We start from the raw sequence: 23,129 nt of genomic DNA on the forward strand, positions 1-23,129 counted from the left end.
AACAAATAAAAGTTTTCATTTTGCTATGAATTGGGAACATTTGGTTAGGAACCTCAGGTAGGTTCGTTTCTTTTCTGCAGTATTCCTGAAAATATTTAATATAAAATGTATTTCATAAATATTGCCAAAGCAATACTGCAACAGGTGGCGTTAAACAGGCAGGGAAAACTATTCAAGACTATTGAAATAGGGGAGAGAGATTGAACTCCTCTCTACTGAAACAAAAGTTAGGAGTTTTGAAGCCGTGAGGTGAGCTAGTGAAAATGTACTAGATGACTTTATATGGAAGGGTGGTGACTGTGATCAGGGTATCTCTATTTGCTAGTGATACCTGCCCCAGAGATAGGAAGATGGGGACTTTATCTTTCTTTATGACTACATTTCACAGGAATGGCTCGCAGATGTTTGAGAGAGACCTTCCTGGTTTGTAAAACTGGTAAGAGACTGAGGGAAGATTTACATCTCAAAGGGACAGAGAAAGCACTTACAATTGCAAGGTTTCTATAGTAATTGTTCTAAGAAAAAGGGAACTGAAGACTCATAGAACTTGACCAGTTTTTTTTTTTTTTTTAGGATGATATTAAAGATAATCATGTTGTTAGCTCAGCAATCATATTTCTAACTGCCATTGTTCTAAGAAAAAGGGGACTAGATTCAGGAATAAACCTATCTAATGTGTAGTCAAGCTGAGGAAAACATTAAGGATATATTGGTCAAAATCCAAAATGAAAGTGTAATATGTTGTTTCCAAAATAATTTGTCTTGGAACTACTCTTTTGAAGGAGCACCTTCTGGTATTATTTCTCTGAAGAATATATACGAAACTTTGTTCTATGAGAAGGCTTCTGTCCAAGGCTAAAAAGTTCTCAACAAATGCCACTTAAGCTCTTTATGCTGTTAATTGCCAAACCAAACTAAATATTCCTCTGAGTAGCAATTGCTTAAAGGAATAAATGGCACAATAAAGTCTTGAAGCCTGGACATGAGAAACACATAAGGTAAAATCTGGTATTTATTTTTAGAATGATAATACATTAATTAACTTTGATGTGAATATGTTACACATATATGGCAGTAGAACTGCTTAGCATTTAGATGTATGTATGCATTTTTAGCTACATATGTGCTGTCAAAAGTAAGTGCTGTGTCATATTCATATGCACAAATGCAACCTGGTCTTTATTCTTTCACATTCTTTGTCTTTCTTCCCGCTGTCTTATTTAAGATACAGGCAAGCATAGCTTTTATCTTTGAAACAATTTATTTTTTAATTTAGTCACAGTGTCCAAACATTATTCTACATTTATGATAAAATACTAGACAATTTTTTTTTTTTTGTCTGCACCGTATGACATGTGGGATTTAGTTCCCTGACCAGGGATCGAACCCAGGCGCTGGCAGTGAAAGTGCCAAGTCCTAACCACTGGACCACCAGGGAATTCCTGAAAAACTAGATAGCTTTTAAAAATTATATTTATCATTTGTTTCTTTCTTGACTTAAAAATATATGTTTTTATTGTTTAGATTCATTGTGTAAGTCAGCAGTCCCCACCTTCCACCCTCCAATCTCCTTTGCTCACTCACAGAGAGAAACACATTTCTAACTATTTTGGGAGGTATTTGCACTATATGTTTAAATTACACACTTATAATACAATGTATTTTTCAGTTACACATGTTACCTACTGCCTTCCTAATCAGTAAAATGAGGGTTTAGCACTCTTATAAAGCTCCTTCCACCTTAAAGGTATTCTTCCAATGTAATCATATCAAAATTTGGGGGCAAATTGTATTACATATTTTCATTATTATGAAATACATAATAATTCATAGTATTATTCACAATTGAGATACATACCATAATGATTACATTTCCTTTCTTATGCATCTCCCCGCTTTCCACCCCAGTTAAGTTAATGCCTCATTAGGTGCTTACCTATCCATCTTTTCCCTTAAAGATACTGAAAATAAAAAGGAATCTAAAACACCTTGCTATATGGTCAAACACTTCACGTGATTTTAAGGGGCTGGGTTTTCTTGGAAATAGTTTTTCTGGACCATATCATCCTCCTTCTTCAATCTCCCTGTCACCTATCTGGAGCCTTTTAACTACATAAAATAATTTATGTAGTTATTTTAAACCATCATGGAAAAAAATCCTTAAAATAAAGATTTTTTTCAAAATATCTATGAGGAGAAAACCTTGAGAGGAGAGGGTTCCATTTTTGAAGCTCCATCCCAGAGAAAAAAGTTCCAGACAATAAAAATAAAATGCTCTCATTATCACTTATTCTCTCATGACCTCTGCCCAACCTAACCATCTCCTGCTGATATATACAGCTGTTTTCCTAAAACACACACACACACAACAACAACAAGAAACAACAATCATTCTCTTTTTTGAGATTTAAGGATTTCTTGGGAACAAGCTGCTTTATCATCCTACTTTTTCTCCTTTAATGTTATTTTGTAGGTTATCTTTTTCCAGCTTTTGAATATAAAAGAGAAAATTATTTAATCAAAGTGAAAACTTTTGCTGCCAATACTAATGAAACCAACACCAGAAACTAACTTCTAATTTTAATCCTCCAGTATATGTCAACTCTTATGGTAGTTGTTCTTAGATACATTTTCTCCCTCTCAGACCCTCAGCAATCCTGCGAGTCACAATTGTCTTGAACTTGACAAAATATGAGTTATGCAAACAAATACCCACACACATACAGAATATGTGTTTGAAACTTTGGAAAGCTCCTATTCATGAGTCCTCATCAACTAATTTATGCAGTTTCCAATAATCTCTTCCTTTGTATTTTCTTACCACCTCCTTTTTTCCAGTAGTAGGAGATTTAATGTGGACTTAAGCTTCAAATAGGATGACAGATTAAAATTGCCTTTATTCTTACATTTATTCTTCAGAGTGTATTTTATTTAGAATTGTTCTCTTCCCTGATCTGAATCTTATTTCATGGTTCTCACCTCAGACTTATTTCCATGTTCTGCTATTTCTTCAAGCTTGGGGTGCCCTTCTTTCTTATCACTTATTTCTCACTTATGTAGTGAATGTGACACATTTTCAAGAACAAAAGAAATGAATAAGTAGTTAAAAATCATATTTTATGTTATCTAGCTTTCATTATATCTGTTTCTATATCTTTCCACCTACTAAGGGAAAAACAATCTGTGCTCTTTAGGATACATTATTATTAGCATAAAAATTAGACTAAAGTGGACGCAGTCACACTTATTCTTTTATTTTCTGTTACTTATAGATAGCAGAATACACCTTTTTGTATTAAACATGCTGTGCTTTTAAAACCCTTGATACCTCTGTACATAGTACATAAGTTATGACTTATTGAGAAGGTCAATTGTCTCTTTTGGAAAAAAAGACACAGGGTTACATCTCAGACCTGACAGATTTGCTACTTGTGATCTTTGATTTTTGCTGACTGGATATCTCTTTGATTTGAAACACACATAAAAAAGGCCTGCTATGCTCTTGGGCTCTCCAAAGTCTTTTATACAAAGAAATAGGAAGTGAAATGGAAGAACTGGAGAGGAGGAGAGTGAAAAAGAGATTGTACTTATATATACTCAGTTCTTTACCCTAAATCCTCTTCAGAGAAAGGGAGAGAAGGATCAAAGAACTCATCCATCAGACAAGTGCCTACGCTTGGAATTTAATACTCCACCTTTTGTGCTCTAAGCTTTGAAGGTAGTCTTTTGGATTCATTCACGAGGTACTTCTAGTCTACCTCCATAAATTGCTATCAGGAGTACAGAAAATAAAATTAGTCCTTATGATTAGCAAAGTATACCTAACCAGTTTCTTGTCAGTATTTTATAATAAGATAAATGTATTAAGTCTCAGAGTTGGGGTCCACCTGAGGCACTTGGCAAATAATGCAGTAGTTTATTTATTGAGTATTGTTATGGATTGAATGGTGTCCCCCCCACTAAATTCGTATGTTGAAGTCCTAACCCCTAGTACCTGAGAATGTGACCTTATTTGGAAATAGGGTCATTGGAATGTAATTAGTTAAGATTAAGTAATACTGTAGTAGGCTTGGCCCCTAATCCAACATGACAGATATCCTCATAAAAAGGACAAATGCGGACACAGATATGCACAGGGGACGAACGCCATATGAAGAGGAAGGCAGATATTGGGGGGAGGCAGTTAGAAATATGATTGCTGACCTAACAACATGAGTATCTTCAATATCATCCTGAAAAAAAAAAAAAAAAAAAACTGTTCAAATTCTGTGAGTCTTAAGTTGATTGGTAGCAAATGAAGGGTATTGAAAAATACAGGCAATTCAGAATTCATAAAAATGAATTACATTGAATCTGACAGGGAAATATATATATTAGACATACAAAGATAAACAATGGTATAAGCTAAGCTAGACATTTAAAATATATGTTTTCAAACAGAACTTTCTATGAAGTTTTAAAGAAGAAAGAAGACATTAGGTGCTGGAGAAATGCAGTGATAATTCATATAAATCACTTGCACTAGTGTTCATGACACACATTGAGTCATGTTCATTTCATCAGGTCAGTGCCAGGTACATACCAAGCATTTAAATAAATATTTGTTGGATTAGATTTTTCTGGATTCATTATCTTGTTTTAGAGTGGTTAATAATATGATTTTAGACACCAAAATTAGTGGGGCATAAAGATCAGACAGTTTGTCCACTCAAGACATAGCACTTTGGTGGCCATACTTTCCACTTATACGTGAACCTGTATAACATGTGAACTTGTATGACAAATCCAAGAGAAATACTGATTTTCAGTGAGGAAGGAAATCTGACATCACATTGGGCTATTACTGTGTATGCGTGTGCGTGTGTGTTAGCCTGGGTTCTACTGGAAACAGATGGCACACTCAAACTGGAAAGTTCAGGGTCAATTTAATAAGGAGATGCTCTACAAAGGTGTGAGCAGCATTTGGGGAATAATGTGGCACCTGAAATGGCTACAACCCTACTTCTTAAGGGACAAAGAAAGGAAATAAATATTAGAATCTGTAGACAGGAGCCTTATAGAAGGAACATCCTGGCAGGAGCTGCAGCTTGGCAAAGAGGCATCAAGAAGAATAACTACCTCGACCTGTCTTGTCTTCTGATCTCATGCTAGTGCCTCTCAATGTTCAAACCTAGAAAGAAGCTTGAGGTAAAGGAAATCTATTGATGATATAATTCTATGCAGGCTATCCTCTCAGGGCAAAGAGTACAGTGAAGAATGGTGCAAATTGGATCTGATAGAGATTTTATATCATTGTTAAATTCTGCTACATCTAAAATTTTTCTCATGCTTTTCTTCCCTCTCTCCCTCAATTTTTGTACATTTTCTTCTCATCTCACACTTATCATGAAAATGAAATGTTAGACTGAATATGGAATTTCCTTGTTTCCTGATCTTTCACCTACCTCTTCAATTCCTTTTCTCTCTTATCCAGTTTAGGGAAGATGATGTGTCATTTCAATCAATTAATTTCACCATCAATACTTGAGCTTTTTCTTTCTACCCCATCAGTCCTACTCAACTCCAACCCACTTTTCTCCACTTATTACTCAGGTTGCTGAGATCTGCTGGAGAAAACCATACAGCCTTACGCACAAGTGCCATTACAAATTTGTGTTCTCCAAACTCAGTTGGGCACTTGATGCCTTCCTGAATACCTCCTTCATATCTTCATATCAGTTATAACACATCACACTTTTGTACCTCCACGTTCAACTTATCCTAATCTCATGGACCAGCAAGCCAGCTAAAAAGTATCCTGCTTTAAAATAATACATCACAGATCCCTGTTTTCATTTCAGCCTTTCCTTTGATTCTGTGTGAAGTGGTTCAATATTATCTGAAGGCAGACTGGAAAATTTAAAGATGCATAATGTCAACCCATGAGTAACCGCCAAAAAAAAAAAAAAAAAAGGCAAGGCATAGCTAATAACAGGATATGCAGCCAATGTGGTGCTTTGAGGGAGACTTAAAGCTCCAAATGCATATATTAGGAAAGAAGAATGAACTTAAAGTATTGTTTTTATCAAGACAATAAAGGAGAAAAACCTGTGACTGAGGAGTCTGGCTCCATCCCTAAATCCTGTGTGGAATCCTTAGGCCCAACTATAGGCAATTACCAAGCTTTGCCTGACAGGCCTCATGAGTGAAAGCTGCTTTCCCCTCACCAGATTTGGTGCACAATGTTACACTGCAATTTTCTGAAGAAAGTTGTAGTCAAGGACTCAGATTTCCCCCACCCCACTCATCTGCATCCTCATAGGCATATGGGCACTCCTAGCCCTGACCACCTATTTTGAGGCCTCCATCTCAGTGCCCGTGGCTAAGGCACTGTACTTCAACTCAGTACCTTCCAACTCCTAACCTCTTCTTTCTTTCCTTACCTTCAGCCCATGGTCCATGAAGAGACAAGAGCCTTTTGTTAAGCCTCTCCTCAGAGACAGCTACCCCTTTCTGCGCCCCATCCATCTGACCCTCTCCTGCCATTCTATGAAGAAAAACAAAATAGCAGGGAGCCAGAGCTTCCTTTAACCTCTTGCATTATTCACTGTCACAGTAAGTGAATAAAGGCTTGATTAGTACTTTCAGTCTTTCTGTCCAATTGACCACCTCAACACCTATTTTGTTGATAATTGTTGCAGAAAAAAGCACTTGAAAAATTCGGCAGTCATGCATGATAAAAACACTCAGCAAACTTAGATCAAAAGGGACTTTTTTTCCCACTCTGATAATAGACATCAATAAAAATACTACAGCTAGGGTGGGGGTCGGTGCGGAGATTCAGTCATGAAGTCAGGATTAGGGACTTCTCCCGCAGTGACGTGGCTGGCGAGCCTATTTGTGTTGTGGCGTCAGGCTTCCAGGTGACTTTACAGTGAGATGCTGCTCTCCATAGGGATGCTTATGCTGTCGGCCACACAAGTCTATACCATCTTGACTGCCCAGCTGTTTGCATTCCTAAACCTACTGCCTGTAGAAGCGGACATTTTAGCATGTAATTTTGAAAACACGTCTCAGACATTGATGACCTTCCAGCATGATTTGGTTATAGACTTCCAGCTGAAGGTTTAAAGGGTTTTTTGATTAACTCAAAACCAGAGGATGCCTGTGAACTCATAGTGCCTCCGCCACTAAGAGACAATTCATCTGGCCCTTTCATCGTGTTAATTAGAAGACTTGATTGTAATTTTGATGAAAAGGTTTTAAATGCACAGAGAGCAGGATACAAAGCAGCCATAGTTCACACTGTTGATTCTGATGACCTCATTAACATGGGATCCAGGGACAGTAAGTACAGATCACAAAATCTGTCCAGGATAGACATAGAGCTAGAAGAAACTGACTTCGTAAAGATCAACTTAAGAAACTCCCTATACATAAATTCAAAAAAGGAGATGAGTATGAGGTATGTGCCATTGATTTGGATGAATATGAAGATGGAGACAAGCTCAGAATCCTTCCGTGTTCCCATGCTTATCATTGCAAGTGTGTAGATCCTTGGCTAACTAAAACCAAAAAAACCTGTCCAGTCTGCAAGCAAAAAGTTGTTCCTTCTCAAGGCGATTCAGACTCTGACACAGAGAGTAGTCAAGAAGAAAATGAAGTGTCAGAACATACGCCTTTATTCAGACCTTTGCCTTCTGTCAGCACCCAGTCATTTGGGGCTTTGCCGGAATCCCGCTCACATCAGAACTTGACAGAATCTTCAGACTATGAGGAAGATGACAATGAAGATACTGACAGTAGTGATGCAGAAAACGAAGCTAATGAACATAGTGTTGTAGTCCAACTGCAGCCTGATGATGAATAGGATTACAACATAGCAAACACTGTTTGACCTTCAGAGGGTATTGGGTTATTTCCCTTTAAAATGTTTATTTAGGCATATAGTTATTTTGCTCCCTTCAGAGATTTCTGTGGAAATAACTTATTTTTTAGTATTCTACAGGTTAATCAGATTACTGAAACAGGTTTTTTTGACCTGGTATTTATCTGCAGGAGTGTACTTCATTTCACTAATAAGTAATACAGACTGGTGCTGTAACTCAAGCATCAAATCAACTCTTCTTTTGGAATGAAATATAGCCAAAACATAAAAAAAAATTCCTCAGTATAGCTTACAATTAAGACCTAGATCACAATATGCAAATGTTCCATGTTTTTACACACAAGGTCAGTGCTGTGGTCACCTAGCATGAGCTAAGCCAACTCCCATCTCCATAAAGTTACCTAGAGTTGTTGAGCTGGAATATGGTTGTTCTGGTATTACTGCCATCATTAGTGAGAGGCGACAAGGTAAGTTAACATTTTTCTTCCGATCAGCACCACAGAGACTCAAAGTTGTCTTTTTCCTTTCTATTGCCAAGTAGTCTTATCCTGAGAGGAACAGTCTCTACTAGGGCAGATTGCAAAAGGTTTTTTTTTTTTTTTTTTTTAAGGTTTTTAATACTATAGTGTTATGTATGAACTTGACTTATTGGCTAATGTCTCTGGGCTTTAGTTACTGAATTTCAGTATCCTTAAGGATTTTTTGTGTTATTGTGATCAAAGCAAAAAGAAAATGCTGTATAGAAATACCAAACTTCAGTAATTGTTAATACTCAGATTATATACCTCTTAAAAAAGAGCATCTTATGCTAATTAGTCCTGCTAAACTATGAACAGAGGAAATTGTTCAAGTATTAGATTTGCAAATATTGCTTATGTTTAACAGGACTAATGATGTATTTAAACAATGTATTATGAAAAGCTAAATTATACATTATTGTAACTATGTAGAAAATATAGACTTATGTACAGTCAAAATGTTAAGAATTTTTATATGGCCTTGTATGAAGGGAGTTTGAATGTTAATAAACACGTTTTCCACTTTAAGAACTGGCAAAAAATAAATAAATAAATGAATAAATAAAAATACTACAACTAACATCATACTTAATGAAAGCTTCCCTGGTAAGATTTGTAAAATGAAAGAAAGACAATTCTTCCAACTTCTATTCAATGTTGTATTGATCCTACTCAGTGCAATACAATCAAACAAACAAAAAATAACAGGCATACAGATTGGACAGGAAGAAACAAAATTGTCTTTTCTGGCAGGTGACAATTTTGTATGATATAAATCTCACAAAATTTGCAAAGAATTTATTAAAATAAGTGAGATTAATATTTCCCAAATGCAAAATAAATATACAAAATGCATTTGGTTTCTTACTGCCTAGCAATAAACAATTGGAACTTGAAAGCAAAATAACACTTATAAAACATTAAAATACCTAAAATAGTTAGAGACAAATTATTTCAAAATATTTAAAGACCTATTCAATGAAAAAATCTAAAAAAAAAAAAAAATTGCCAAGAAATTAAAGAACATATAGCAAAAGAGGAAATACTATGTTTGTGGACTGGAAGACTCAATATCTTTTAAGATTATCCACCATTTGAATCTATAGATTTAATATAATCCTGCTCAAAATCCCAGCATACTTATTTGGGTGGAATTGACAAGGCAATTCTAAAATTTATGTGAAATTGCAAAGGACGAATAAACAATTTAAAAAGAAAATAGCAACATTGGAGAACATAATATTATCAGATTTTAAGACTGTACAAATACACACATAATATGAAAACTTGACAATTGGACTTAAAAAAATTAAAATTTTCTGCTTTTTCAAAGATACAACTAAAAAATAAAAAAGCATATCACATACTTCAAAGAAATATATATGACATATGAATATGTACATTTATATGTAATTCTGATAAATAAATATATATGTGTATTTATTTGATAAAAGAACTGTATGCTGAATGTATAAAGAACACTAACAATTCAATAATAAGACTAAAACTCCAATTAAAAAAACGGGCTTCCCTGGTGGTGCAGTGGTTGAGAGTCCGCCTGCCGATGCAGGGGACATGGGTTCGTGCCCCGGTGCGGGAAGATCCCACATGCTGCGGAGCGGCTGGGCCCGTGAGCCATGGCCGCTGAGCCTGCGTGTCAGGAGCCTGAGCTCTGCAACAGGAGAGCCACAGCAGTGAGAGGCCCGCGTACCGCAAAAAAAAAAAAAAAAAAAGGACAAACTATTTAAACCAGACACTTCACAAAAGAAGATATATAGACAAACACATGAAAAGATATTTAGCCACTGTGGTAATTCAAACTAAATCACAAGCAGATAATACTACATATCAATAGATTGGCTCAGTTTACAAGAACTGGCTGTACCAGTTTTGGTAAGGATATCAGCAACTGGAATTCTTATATACTGCTGGTAGACATGCAAAATGATACAACCAATTTGGAACAGTTTGGAGTTTCTTATTAATTTCAAACCTACAATTACTGTATGACCCAACAACTTCACTCCTAGATGTTTCTAGGAGAAATTAAGCTTTACATCAACACAAAGACTTTACATGATTGTTCCTATCAGTTTTATTTGTTGTAGCCCCAAACTGTAAATAGCTCAAATCTACCAACAGTTAAATGAATAAACAAATTGTGGTATATTCAAAGAATAGATTACTTCTCAAAATAACATGAAACAAACTACTGAGGAACACAAGAGGATTGTAAATATTACATACACTATGAGACAAAGAAGCTAGACTCCAAAAAACTATGTACCATATCATTCTACTCACATGAAACTCTAGAAAATGTAAATTGAATGTATAGTGACAGAAGGATGGTCAGTGGTTGCCTGGAGCCAGTGTTGGGAGGAGATGATTGCCTGGGAAAGGCACATTTGGGGTGGATGAAAATACTGTGTCTTGATTGAGGTGGTGATTACTCAAAAATTTAAATTTGTCAAAACTAGTATGCTTACCTAAATGTCCATAGACAGATAAATGGATAAAGACATATATACAATGGAATATTATTCAGCCATAAAAAGGAATGAAATTTAGTTATGTGTAGTGAGGTGGATGGGCCTAGAGTCTGTCATGCAGAGTGAAGTAAGTCAGAAAGAGAAAAACAAATACCATATGCTAACACACATATATGGAATCTAAAATAAACAGTACTGATGAACTTAGTGGCAGGGCAGGAATAAAGATGCAGACGTAGAGAATAGACTTGAGGACATGGTGGGGCAGGGGAGGGGTAGCTGCGATGAAGGGAGAAAGTAGCAGTGACGTATATACACTACCAAATGTAAAATAGATAGCTAGTGGGAAGCTGCTGCATAGCACAGGGAGATCAGCTTGATGCTTTGTGATGACATAGAGGGGTGGGATGGGAGCGTGGGAGGGAGACGCAAGAGGGTGGGGATATGCAGATATATGTATACGTATAGCTGATTCACTTTGTTGTACAGCAGAAACACAACATTGTAAAGCAATTATACTTCAATGAAGATGTAAAAAAATAAAAACAAAACAAAAAAAACCTAGTATTGTTAAAATGGTTGTATTTGTATACAAATCACATCTCAAGAAACTTAATTTTATAAATTACAAAAAATCAACCCCACTATAGAAATCAAAAAGTCTTCCATGATTTTAGAAAGTTCTAAGAGTTCTTTGTATTAAAACATTAAGATGTAAAATTGAATACTTCCAAGAAAGACAACGTCATGCTTCTAGATTCTAAAACGGCCTTAACTATAAAAAGATCCAATGACTTTTTATTGAAATTAAAAAAATACACATATTTTAATATTTACTTTCATGTTGGAAAGGTTAAAAATGAAAAAAAACAGTCAGAGACAAAGCATTTGATTAAGCATGGAACATTTAACTCTCATTGTGAATTTCTATGGTTTCAGGCTTAAAAGTCTTTAAGAGAACAGAAAAAAGAACTGATCAACAGTGTAAGAGAACAAATGAATAATATAAGAGACAAAAGGCTTAGAGGACCAGGTCAAGTTAGGCACACAACGTGTGTCCACAAGGTCAATCCCACAGAGGAGCTGAACCCCACTTTCATCAAACCTACAATAATAAGGTCCATAGGTGACTCAGAGCCTCTCAAAATCATTGCAACTTTTCTACCCTGAAACATTTCTCACATAGTATTTTTATTTTTATCTTTATTTATTTTTATACAGCTGGTTCTTATTAGTTATCTATTTTATACATATTAGTGAATATATGTCAATCCAAATCTCCCAATTCATCCTCCCCTCCACTTTCCCCCCTTGGTGTCCATACGTTTGTTCTCTACATCTGTGTCTCTGTTTCTTCCTTGAAAACCAGTTCATCTGTACCATTTTTCTAGATTCCACGTATATGTGTTAATATACTATATTTGTTTTTCTCTTTCTGACTTACTTCACTCTGTATGACAGTCTCTAGGTCTATACACATCTCTGCAAATGACCCAATTTTGTTCCTTTTTATGGCTGAGTAATATTCCATTGTATATATGTACCACATCTTCTTTATCCATTCATCTGTCGATGGGCATTTAGGTGGCTTCCATGACCTGGCTATTGTAAATAGTGCTGCAATGAACATTGGGGTGCATGTGTCTTTTTGAACTATGGTTTTCTCAGGGTATATGCCCAGTAGTGGGATTGCTGGATCATATGGTAATTCTAGTTTTAGTTTTTTAAGGAACCTCCATACTGTTCTCCATAGTGGCTGTATCAATTACATTCCCACCAACAGTGCAAGAGGGATCCCTCTTCTCCAGCATTTGTTGTTTGTAGATTTTCTGATGATGCCCATTCTAACTGGTGTGAGGTGGTACCTCATTGTAGTTTTGATTTGCATTTCTCTGATAATTAGTGATGTTGAGCAGCTTTTCATGTGCTTCTTGGCCATCTGTCTGTCTTCTTTGGAGAAATTTCTATTTAGGTCTTCTGCCCATTTTTTGATTGGGTTGTTTGTCTTCTTAATATTGATTTCTCATACAGTTTTTGTGAAAATGTTTTTTTTTCTTCTTTGCCTCTAAATGACATGTTTAAGCACCTTTAGCATTCAAACTTCTTTTGAGCAGTTTTCTCACAAAATATCAAATGCTATTTTCACTCTCTTATAAACTCAGAGATAATACACTTCACATTATTATCACATTTCTTTACTCATATAATACATGCATTGATGTTGTTCCTGAGCATACTTGAATTCTCTAGCTAATAGTCAGAAAGGACAAATCAAAATCATGGTCCCACCAAATCTATCATAGGAAAGTCACATGGAGTCCAGAGAGACTTGGGTCTTTTGCTTAAAATTGAAGACAATCCTAATTGGTTCTTGTCTACCTAATATCAAATTCATTCACCCCCACCACCCGCTCCAGATCTTTCATATAATGTAAGTTTGTAGAGAGCTATATGAATTACTAGCCAGCCAATTTATCACCTTACAAGTCATCATATTAGACTTAGGGGCACTCTTTCTAACCTTTCCTTGTTCAGTTCAGATAGAAAATATCCTTGATATTTTCTATCAGGGCTAGAGGTTAAGACAAAGCATGTTTTAATCAAACAAATCTTTGATTTATAATGACCTTTAACCTAAACTACTGCTCAAGTTTAATTTTGTTTCTTTCATAATAAAACTTCTAACCTAAACACTGCATTTTGGAAAAGTAACCTCAGTTCATCTTTGATTCTACAGTCTTTGAAAACTCATTCTCAGGGAAAGCTAAATGCCTGAAGTGTCTCTTTCCTTGCAATAAAAGATCCAGCATATTCATATTTTAAAGCATAGAGTGCAGAAATTTCTGTGGTTTCTAGTCTTCAGTGATTGTTAAGAGTACTTTACTTGTTTAATTCTGTTTTGTGTTAAGTAGATTAAAGTAAGAAGGTCTTAGTTTTAATTTTGAAAATAAACTTTCATTTATCAAGAGAAATATTTGTTCAAATAGGCATAATAATTATCTCCATAGAAACTGTGGGAACATTTCCAAACTATCAAATGTTTATTAATTTTGAAATGTACTTTAATTATTCATTTTGAATATTGCCATAGTAACACTTGGCATGAGTAGTTCAAAGAGGTTGTTGTTTTTTTAAATTTTTAAAAATTTTTATTCTTTTACTGACATTGACCCTGTTACAGAAACTGAGAAAATATGTTGAGGTGTGATATTCTGTGATTTCAAATATTCAAAGCTGAGGTATCAGCCTTTATTTATATCTTTTAGTGTAACATGTTTCTAATTATTATTTGAAATTGTACAAAGTATAAAAACAATAATAAGCATCACCTATTCTGCTACAGCCTCTCCAAAACAAACAATGCTGATAATACTGTAGTAGATGTTCTTCAGATTATTTTGCATGAGCATTGTTTAACCTAGCTGAGATCTTACTATATTTTTAATTGTGTCTGTATTTCACTTCATCTTATGATATAAGCATGCCTCCCCGTCATTAAAAAACTCATATTTAAAAATAATCCTTATATATTAGAAAATTTTTAGATTTGAAGATTTATTGCAAAATAGTACAGAGAGTTCCCAAATAACTTGCAGTTTCCCCTATTATTAACATCTTACATTAGAATGGTGCATGTTACAGTTAATGAAACAGTATTGATATATTATTATTAACTAAAGTCCACACTTTATTCAGAGTTACTTAATTTTCTCCTGATACACTTTTTGTTTCAGTATTGGGATAGCACATTACATTTAGTCATCATATCTCCTCAGGATCCTCTTAGTTATGACAACTTCAGACTTTTTTTTTTTTTTTAATGATGTTGATAGTGTGAGGATCCCTGGTCAGGTACTGGATAGAACGCCCCTAAATTGAAATCTGTCTGATATTTCTCTTATTATTAGATTAGTGTAAGTGATTTGGGGAAGGAGACCACAGAAGAGGCCATTTTCATCCTACCATATTAAGGGTACAAACTATCAACATGATTTATACTTGTTGATGTTAACCTTGACCACCTAACTGAAGTGGTATTTATCAACTTTTGCATTGTATAGTTACTCTCCTTCCCCCACTTTCCAAACTGTACTCCTTGGAAGAAAATCACTTTGTGTAGCCACCACTTAAGGAGTGGAGATTTATGTTCCATCTCCTTGAGGGAGTAGTGTATATGATCATATGATTTTTCCTCTTAAAACTATGGATGCGGTCGGGTATGGTGTATAATTCCTTTTAACATTGTTGGAGTCCACTTGCTAATATATTGTTGAGAATCTTTTTCATCTATGTCCACAGAGATATTCGTCTGTGGCTTTCTTTTCTTGTAATGGTTTTATCTGGTTATAATGGTATTTAATGGTACTAGGGTAATATTGGCCTTATAGAAGGAGGTAGGAAAAGTTTTACTTGCTTCTATTTTCTGAAATATATTGTGGAGAGTGGATAACATTTTGTCTTTAAATGTTTGGTAGAATCCAGCAGTGAAACCATCTGGGCCTGGTGTTTTCTCTCTTGTAAGGTTATTAAGTATTGATTCCACTTCTTTAATAGAAAGAGGGAAACTCAGGTTACCTAGTTATGGTGGTTTGGTCTTTGAAGGAATTGATACTTTTGTAATTTATCAAATTGATAGAACTTTTTATAGTATTTCTCTGTTATAATTTTAATGATAGTGGGATCAGCGAGGATGACCCCTCTTTCATATCTGATATTGGTAAGTTTTGTCTTCTCTCTTTTTCTTGGTTAACCCGCCTACATGTGTATCAATTATATTTATCTTTTCCAAGAAATAGCTTTTGATTTCATTGATTTCCTCTATTGATTTCCTGCTTTCAATTTCATTGATTTTTGCTCTGTTTTTTATTATTTATTTACTTCTACTTGATTTAGACTTAAATTCTTCTTTCTCTGGTGTTCTAAAAGACTTCCTAAAATGGAAGTTTAAGATAGTTTTTAGATCATTTTTCTTTTCTGACATATTTATTTAACACATAAATTCCCTTTCAAATGCTGTTTTCATTGCATTCCACATATTTTGCTAAGATGTTGTTTCATTTTCATTTAGTTAAAAGTATTGTTTTATTATTATTATTTTTTTTTTTTTGTGGTACATGCGCCTCTCACTCTTGTGGCCTCTCCCGTTGCAGAGCACAAGCTCTGGATGCGCAGGCTCAGAGGCCATGGCTCACGGGCCCAGCCGCTCTGCGGCATGTGGGATCTTCCCGGACCAGGGCACGAACCCGTGTCCCCTGCATCGGCAGGCAGACTCTCAACCACTGTGCCACCAGGGAAGCCCTGTTTTATTATTTTGAGAGTTCTTTTTTCTCCATGTATTATGTAGAATTGTATTGTTTAATTTTCAAGTAATTGGTGATCGTCCAGCTATCTTTCTGTTATTGATTTTGAATACAGGCCCATTATGGTCTGAGAACATACTTTATAGGATTTCTGTTTTTTAAATTTATTAAGCTGTCCTTCATAGACCAGGAGTGGTATATCTTCGTGAATGTTCATGTTTCTTAAGAAGAATGTGTATTTTGATGTTGAATTAAGTACCTTATAAATGCCAGTTAGATCGAGTTGATTTATAGTCCTGTTAGGTCAACTATTATCTTTACTGATTGCCTGCTTGATGTATCAATTATTGAAAGAGGGCTGTTGCAGTCTTCAGTTGTAATAGTGAATTTACCTAGTGCTCCTTTTATTTCCAGCAGTTTGTGCCCCATATTCTGATGCTTTCTTGTTAAGAGCATATATGTTAAGAATGTTATATCTCCTTGGATAAGTGATTCCTTTATCATTATGTACTTCCTTTCTTTATATATGTCATCGGTTTACTTGATCTGAGGTGTACTTTGTCTGAAATTAATATAAGTACTCCAACTTTTTTTGAATAGCGTTAGTGTGACATATCTTATCCATCCTTTAAGTTTTAATTTATCTATCTGTCATCTATCTCTCTATATATATATCTATCCATCCATATATTGATCTATCCATTATTGTATGTAACATATACCTGGGTTGTCTTATTTACTTATCCATTCTAGCAGTTTCTTTTATTTGGTGTGTTTAGCTCGTTCACATTTAAAGTGATTATTGATATAATGCCTTTTCTATTTCCTCCTGAAATTCACAAGTGAAAACACTGACTAGGAGACCAAAGTCATAACATCACTGTACATTTCAACTGAGAAGACATAGAAACAATTTACCCTATGAATGAATTCCTCTCTGTAACATCCATATAGAATGTGTCTGCCCTTATTTTCTGTTAGTGATGTGAAATTTACCTTGAGTGGGACTTTCTTCCCATAGGAATATAAAAAGTTTGATAATAATACTTACCATTTATTTAACATTTACCACATACCAGACTTTGGGATAAGAGCTTTATATGCATAACCTCATTTAAATCAATTTGAAGTATTATAAACTCATTTTAAGGATGAAGTAATGAAGACACAGTTTAGGAAACTTCCACAAGGACACAGAGCTGCTTAGTTCTGTCTGACTCTAAAGACTGTGTTCAAATCGTTATGGAATGCCACCTCCTTAAATATATACACATTTTATTTTAGTCTTGCAGAATAAACTGATTCCATACAACTATCATGAAAAAGTGATTATCGATATAGCAGGATTAATATATATCACGTTGGTAACTGGTTTTTAATCATTGCATTTGTTCTTTGTTTTCTCTTTTTCTCCTTTCTCTGCTTTCAACTGAGCATTTTTATTGAGTATTTTATTCCATTTTACTTCCTCTCTTAGCATAGCAATTATGCTTTAAAAAATGTTTTAGTGATTGCCCTAGAATTTCCAATTGCACATTTGTAACTAATATATGTCCACCTTGAAATAACACTATACCATTTAACATGAAGTTTCAGTTCCTCCCTTCTGTCCCTTTGATGTTAATATCATTCCTTTTACTTATCATATGCTATAATCACTGCATGAAATATTACTATTATAACTTTAAACAGTTAACTATTAGACTAATTAAGAACAAGAAAAGTAAAAAAGTTTATTTTATCTTCATTTGAGTTTTGAGTGTGAGTTTCTAGGTTTGAGTTTCATTTTTCTTTTCCTCAAACGTGTTCTTTTAACATTCCTTGCAGGACAGATCTTCTGGTGAATAATTTATTCAGTTTTGGTCTGTCTGAGAAAGTATTTCTTTTTCACTCTTGAAGAGTAATATTATTGGATATAGAATTCTCATTTCTTAGGGCTTTATCTTTCAGCACCTAAGTATTTCACACAACTCTTCTTGCTATTATGGATTCTGATGAAAAATCCACTTAATTCCTATCCTTATTCTTAACCTATTGCTTCTTTCAAGATTTTTTCTTTGTCTTTAATTTTCTACAATGTAAATAAGATAAACATATGTTTATGTTTTAGCATTTATCTTGTTTAGTGTTTTCTGAGCTTCCTAGATCTGTGGTTTGGTATCTGCCATTAATTTTGCATAGTCATTGGTTAATACTACTTTAAGTATTTCTTTCATTTGTTCTCTCTTTTCTTTCTAGTATTCCAGTTATGCATTTTTGCACTTTTTGAAATTGTTCTTGGATATTCTGTTCTGTTTTGTCAGTCTTTTTTTTTTTTTTTTCCTTTGCATTTATGTCTTGGAACTTTCTGTTGATTTAACTCAAGCTTACTGATTGTTTCTTAAGTCATGTCTAGTCTACCAATGAGCTTATCAAAGATTGCTTTCATTTCTAGTAGGGTGTTTTTATTTCTAGCATTTTCTTTTGATTCTTTCTTAGAATGTCCATCTTTCTAGTAACATTACAATCTGTTCCTGCATATTGTCTATTTTTTCCATTAGAGCCCTTACCATATTAATTATAGTGTTTTGAAATTCCTGTGTATAAAAATATTTGTGTCATACCTGGATCTGGCTCTAATATCTGCTTTGTCTCTTCCACTGTGCTTTTTAAAAAATCTGGCTAAGAGTTGTGCCATGTTTAGTGTTTGCAGTAGCTGTACCCCCTAGGGATCTCAAAATCCTGTAGTGTTTTTGCTTTTGTCTCCTGTATTGACTTTGGTCTTCCTTATATACCCTTCCTCAGAGATACTAGCTATCTACTATCTCTGATAATCCACTATTACACTGGAGCCCTCTTGGTGTGGTGGTAAGGTGTGGGAGTTGGAAGCATTCTAGGTAAATCTGTCTTTTAGTGTGTTCATGTCTGTGACCTGTGACCTATACAAGTGTTTATTCTCGTAGAGTTTCCCACTCCAGTCCTGTACTTGCGTAAGATAGGAAGGATAGAAGGGGCTGCAGTGAGACGAACACCCTTTCTCCATGACTCTGGAACAAGACTCTGGTAAAGTCTTTATCCTGGAGAGAAGGCCTTTGTTATAGACAATGCGGTGGTAATATTTCAGAATGATTTTTCTTTCTTTCTAGTTGATTGAATCAAAAGGTGTCCTTTCTTAGATATTCAACCATGAGAACCTAGTGGAGTTCCTGGAGGTAAAGCTCATGAACATTTTGCTGCCCACATTCCACCAAGACTGTGGCCTCCAGGAGTTTCTTCCTCTCACGTTAGTCTATATTCAATCTAAAGCAATTAATGAAAATTACCGTTCAGTGCTCCTACCATTTTATGGTTCCAATGACTTTTGTTCCAGGTAATCAGATCTCTGCTGTGACTTTCTGAATTCACCTGTCTCTCTAAATTTCATGAAAATAATGTGTCCTGAAATCTCACTTCTCTGACGAGTCAAAGAGGCATTTTTAAATTGTTGTTGTAATGATGGGAGTGACTATTTCTCTGGAGCTAAAACTGTCTCGTAACTATTTTAATGGTTGAACTATTTTATCTGAATATAGTTTGTTTCACTTATTTCTTGTTAAGCATTTAGTTTTTGTTTTCTAATTACAAGAGATAATACAGAGATAAACAGTATTTTTATATTGTGACAAATTAAATCCATATAATTTAAATTACTGAGTTCAAGTTTATGAATGTATTGCTTTGATACCTAGAGCCATATTGCTTTCAAAAAACTTATCATATCCTCAGGTCCTATGAGAGTGAATAAATAAAAGTGCCCTTTTATTACTGTACTTTTTGAACAATGCATATTATCATTTAAAAAATTGATGCTTTCCAAGTGAAATATGATGCTTTTAATTGTATTTATTTTATTACAAAAATGTTGAGGAATGTGTACATATATTTATATTTGTACAAGCTATTTCAGCATCTTCTTTCTTGATTCTAATAATGCTCTTTATCCATCTATATATTGAGATCTTAAAAGGCTATCAATTTGAAAGCATTTTTGATGCATTAAGAATATTAATCCTTTGTCATATTTACTGAAAATATTTTAAGTACCATATTATTTGCCTTTAATTGTGATGTGATGTTTACTTTGATACATATCAGTTTCAAGTGTTGTATATTTTAATATGCCTATACCTCTGTTTGTAATCTCTTCTATTACTTCTAAGTTTGAATAGTTCTTCCCAATCTAGGCTAATGGCTTTTTAATAGCAGTGGTGATACATATTATTTGTGTTGGTTGTTCACCATTTCAAGAATTATCATGCTACTGGAACTTCAGTGAGGGTACTTTGTTAGTATTTTCATGTTCTTTAATAATCTCCATTCTGTTGACACCACTTGACACTATTCTGGTGATTTGATTTGCCTTCAGCAGTTCCATAAGAAATGTCTTTATCTTCTGAATTATAACCATTGGCATTTACTTTGTCATTACAGCATTAAAAATAAGAGTCAGCACAGGATCACAGTATGCAGGGTTTTAAACTCTCATCAAACAAATGACATAATCTTCTCTGGAATCCCCACCTAGTTGGTAAATGACTCAGTTTGGGGGCGCTAAAACAAAAATCTTACTTCTGTTGATTATTTTTTATGTCAACTCTAAAATTGTCAAGTTTATCCTGTACAAACAGTCTGATTAATATAAGGGAAGATTCCATACTCTACAGTAACATATTTTTATCTTTTATTTTATCTTTTTATTCCCATGTATATTATGAAAATTAACTTCAAATAGAAAAGAATGAGTCCTCTCACAATCTTTACTTTTTATATTAGATTAACGTGGAGACTGCCAAATATTGAGTTTGAAAAGAGCCAAAATGTATAATATGTTCTATCTCCTGATGTATTAAAAATGTATACCAGATAGTTATACATGTGAAGGCTACCAATTTCTCAACACTTTTTATGTTTTGGGAAATCTTCCTTACCTACGTCCCACCTCCTACAACAAGTGAGAAAGAGGTAAGATGTTTTCAGTCCCTGCTCCCCATCAGGCAGGGTCAACTAGAGATTTGACTTCTTCAGAACTGAGTCAAAGGTATAGCAAAGTTGAGAAATTATTAATATCAGTGTCACAGGCTGTCAGTGGCAATAACCTAGAGAGTGGTGGTGAAGTCTGTTCATTTTCTGGACCTGATTATCTAGCCTATAGTGTAATTCCGTAAGACCTGATATTCTTCCAAAATGTTTCTATTATGCTTAAGCAAAGTTAATTTCTGATGATTGCAATAAAGCAATCTGATTATATAGAGAAATGCATTGATGTCCACTTGATTTCTTGTATCAAAAATAACACTCCAAAGGAGAATCTAATATTTTATTATTTTTCTTTAACATCAAGAGGGAAAAAACTAACTTGTTACACTATGAACATTAAAAAATCATTTTTATAACTGCATACCAAGAAGAAACATATCATGAAAGTTCTACTCTTTTAAATGATGTTATACATGTCTCTTTTCTCAGTTACCATATCTTACATGTCTTTTCAATCCCTCAAATTATTAATTTTTAGTTTACAAAAGGAAAATGCCAACCTACATCAATGAAAACACATTTACTGGCCAAATACTGTTAGAATCACGTTTATCTTTACCTGGGAAAAGATGATCTAAAATGACATTTTGAACCAAAGCATTTTTGCAGCATATTTGCTATGGTTTCTTTTATTTGACCAAAACATATGCCACAAAATATTATCATTAGAATTACTTTTCACATTTATTTTAAGAACCTATGTAATTCTGAGGTTTTACCCTGCGATTCAGTATGCATATGCATTCCAAGAAGAACATATGGAGATTAATTTGTTGTTTTGTCAGGTTTCTTCAAAATTGAAGTTTCATGGGATTGAAAGCCAGTGCAATCTCCATTTAAAATCTGAGTGTGATATTATATCATTCTTTTAATCATTTAAAAATGTTTCCCTGTTATTTTTCCTTGGAGATGTATGTAAGGTGTGGTCTTTACCATCAAGGAGTTCACAATATAGTAGCGGAGAACTGTCAGGAGCTAAGAATTATTGGGAAATGTTTCATTGAAGAGTTAGGCTTGCACTGAATCTTAGTAATTGATTTCTGAGGGAACACAGAAAGGATAGGGGAGTCCAGGATTCAGAAATACAACAAACAAAGGCATGCTAATATGGAAGAACAAAACAGTTTCAGGGAGTAGCAAACAATGTGACTGAAGGTCACAGAAATAACAGTGAGAAATAAGGTAGTAAGACAGTGGTTTTTATTTTTTTTTTGGATACTGAATTCTACTAATAATCTGAGGGAAAATGTCTTAATCAGAAAAGACACACACTCTATTTTGTGAAGAATTTTTCATCAATATTATGTCCATCCATGGACTCAAGATCACAGAGGACTTTTTTATATTATGCTATGATGTTTACTTTTTATCCTATATGCACTTTAAGATGTGAGTGATTTAAATGAAACCAGATACATGAATGGGACCAGATACACTAGAAGACATGAATAATTTAAATCAGAACAGGGATTAGTATGATGTCTTTCTGCATCCAATCACAGTGGCACAAACATTCACCAACATTATTTCCTAGGTTATAGCTTCTCATGAGATTAGGAACTGTTAATTGATGTAACCTTGTTACTGTCTGTATTATAAATAACATTTGCCTTATTGCAATGCCTTGGTTGGGCTATTTCCTGTTACTGATCACCCCTAATACTTCCTCCCTAGTCTTTGGGCAAAGGGCACTGCTTTTTCCTTTGTATCATTTCATCTCAATTATGGACATAGACCCTTTCCTCTCTCCAGAGAGCAGAACCAATACCAGGCTGTAATTTTAGTCAGAGTTTAATGAAAGGGTATGGACAATGAATGGAAATTACAGCACAAGAGTAAAGTAAAACTTCTGGCCAAGCGTTGGGTCTCTTAATCAATTTCAGCCAATCTTTCTAAC

General features: G+C 34.4%; 1 pseudogene across 1 annotated transcript in view; it reads left to right on the top strand.

The window, feature by feature from the left end:
* Positions 1–7,876, top strand: part of LOC309971435 (E3 ubiquitin-protein ligase RNF13-like) — a 54,374-nt pseudogene extending 46,498 nt beyond the window's left edge. The window contains exon 2 of the transcript in view: positions 7,332–7,876. The product of the transcript in view is annotated as an E3 ubiquitin-protein ligase RNF13-like (transcript). The remainder of the gene's footprint in view (positions 1–7,331) is intronic.
* The last annotated feature ends 15,253 nt before the right edge of the window (positions 7,877–23,129 follow it).

Source organism: Leucopleurus acutus (genome assembly GCF_964270905.1).
Source record: "Leucopleurus acutus genome assembly, chromosome: 14".
NCBI classification, from domain to species: domain Eukaryota; kingdom Metazoa; phylum Chordata; class Mammalia; order Artiodactyla; family Delphinidae; genus Leucopleurus; species Leucopleurus acutus.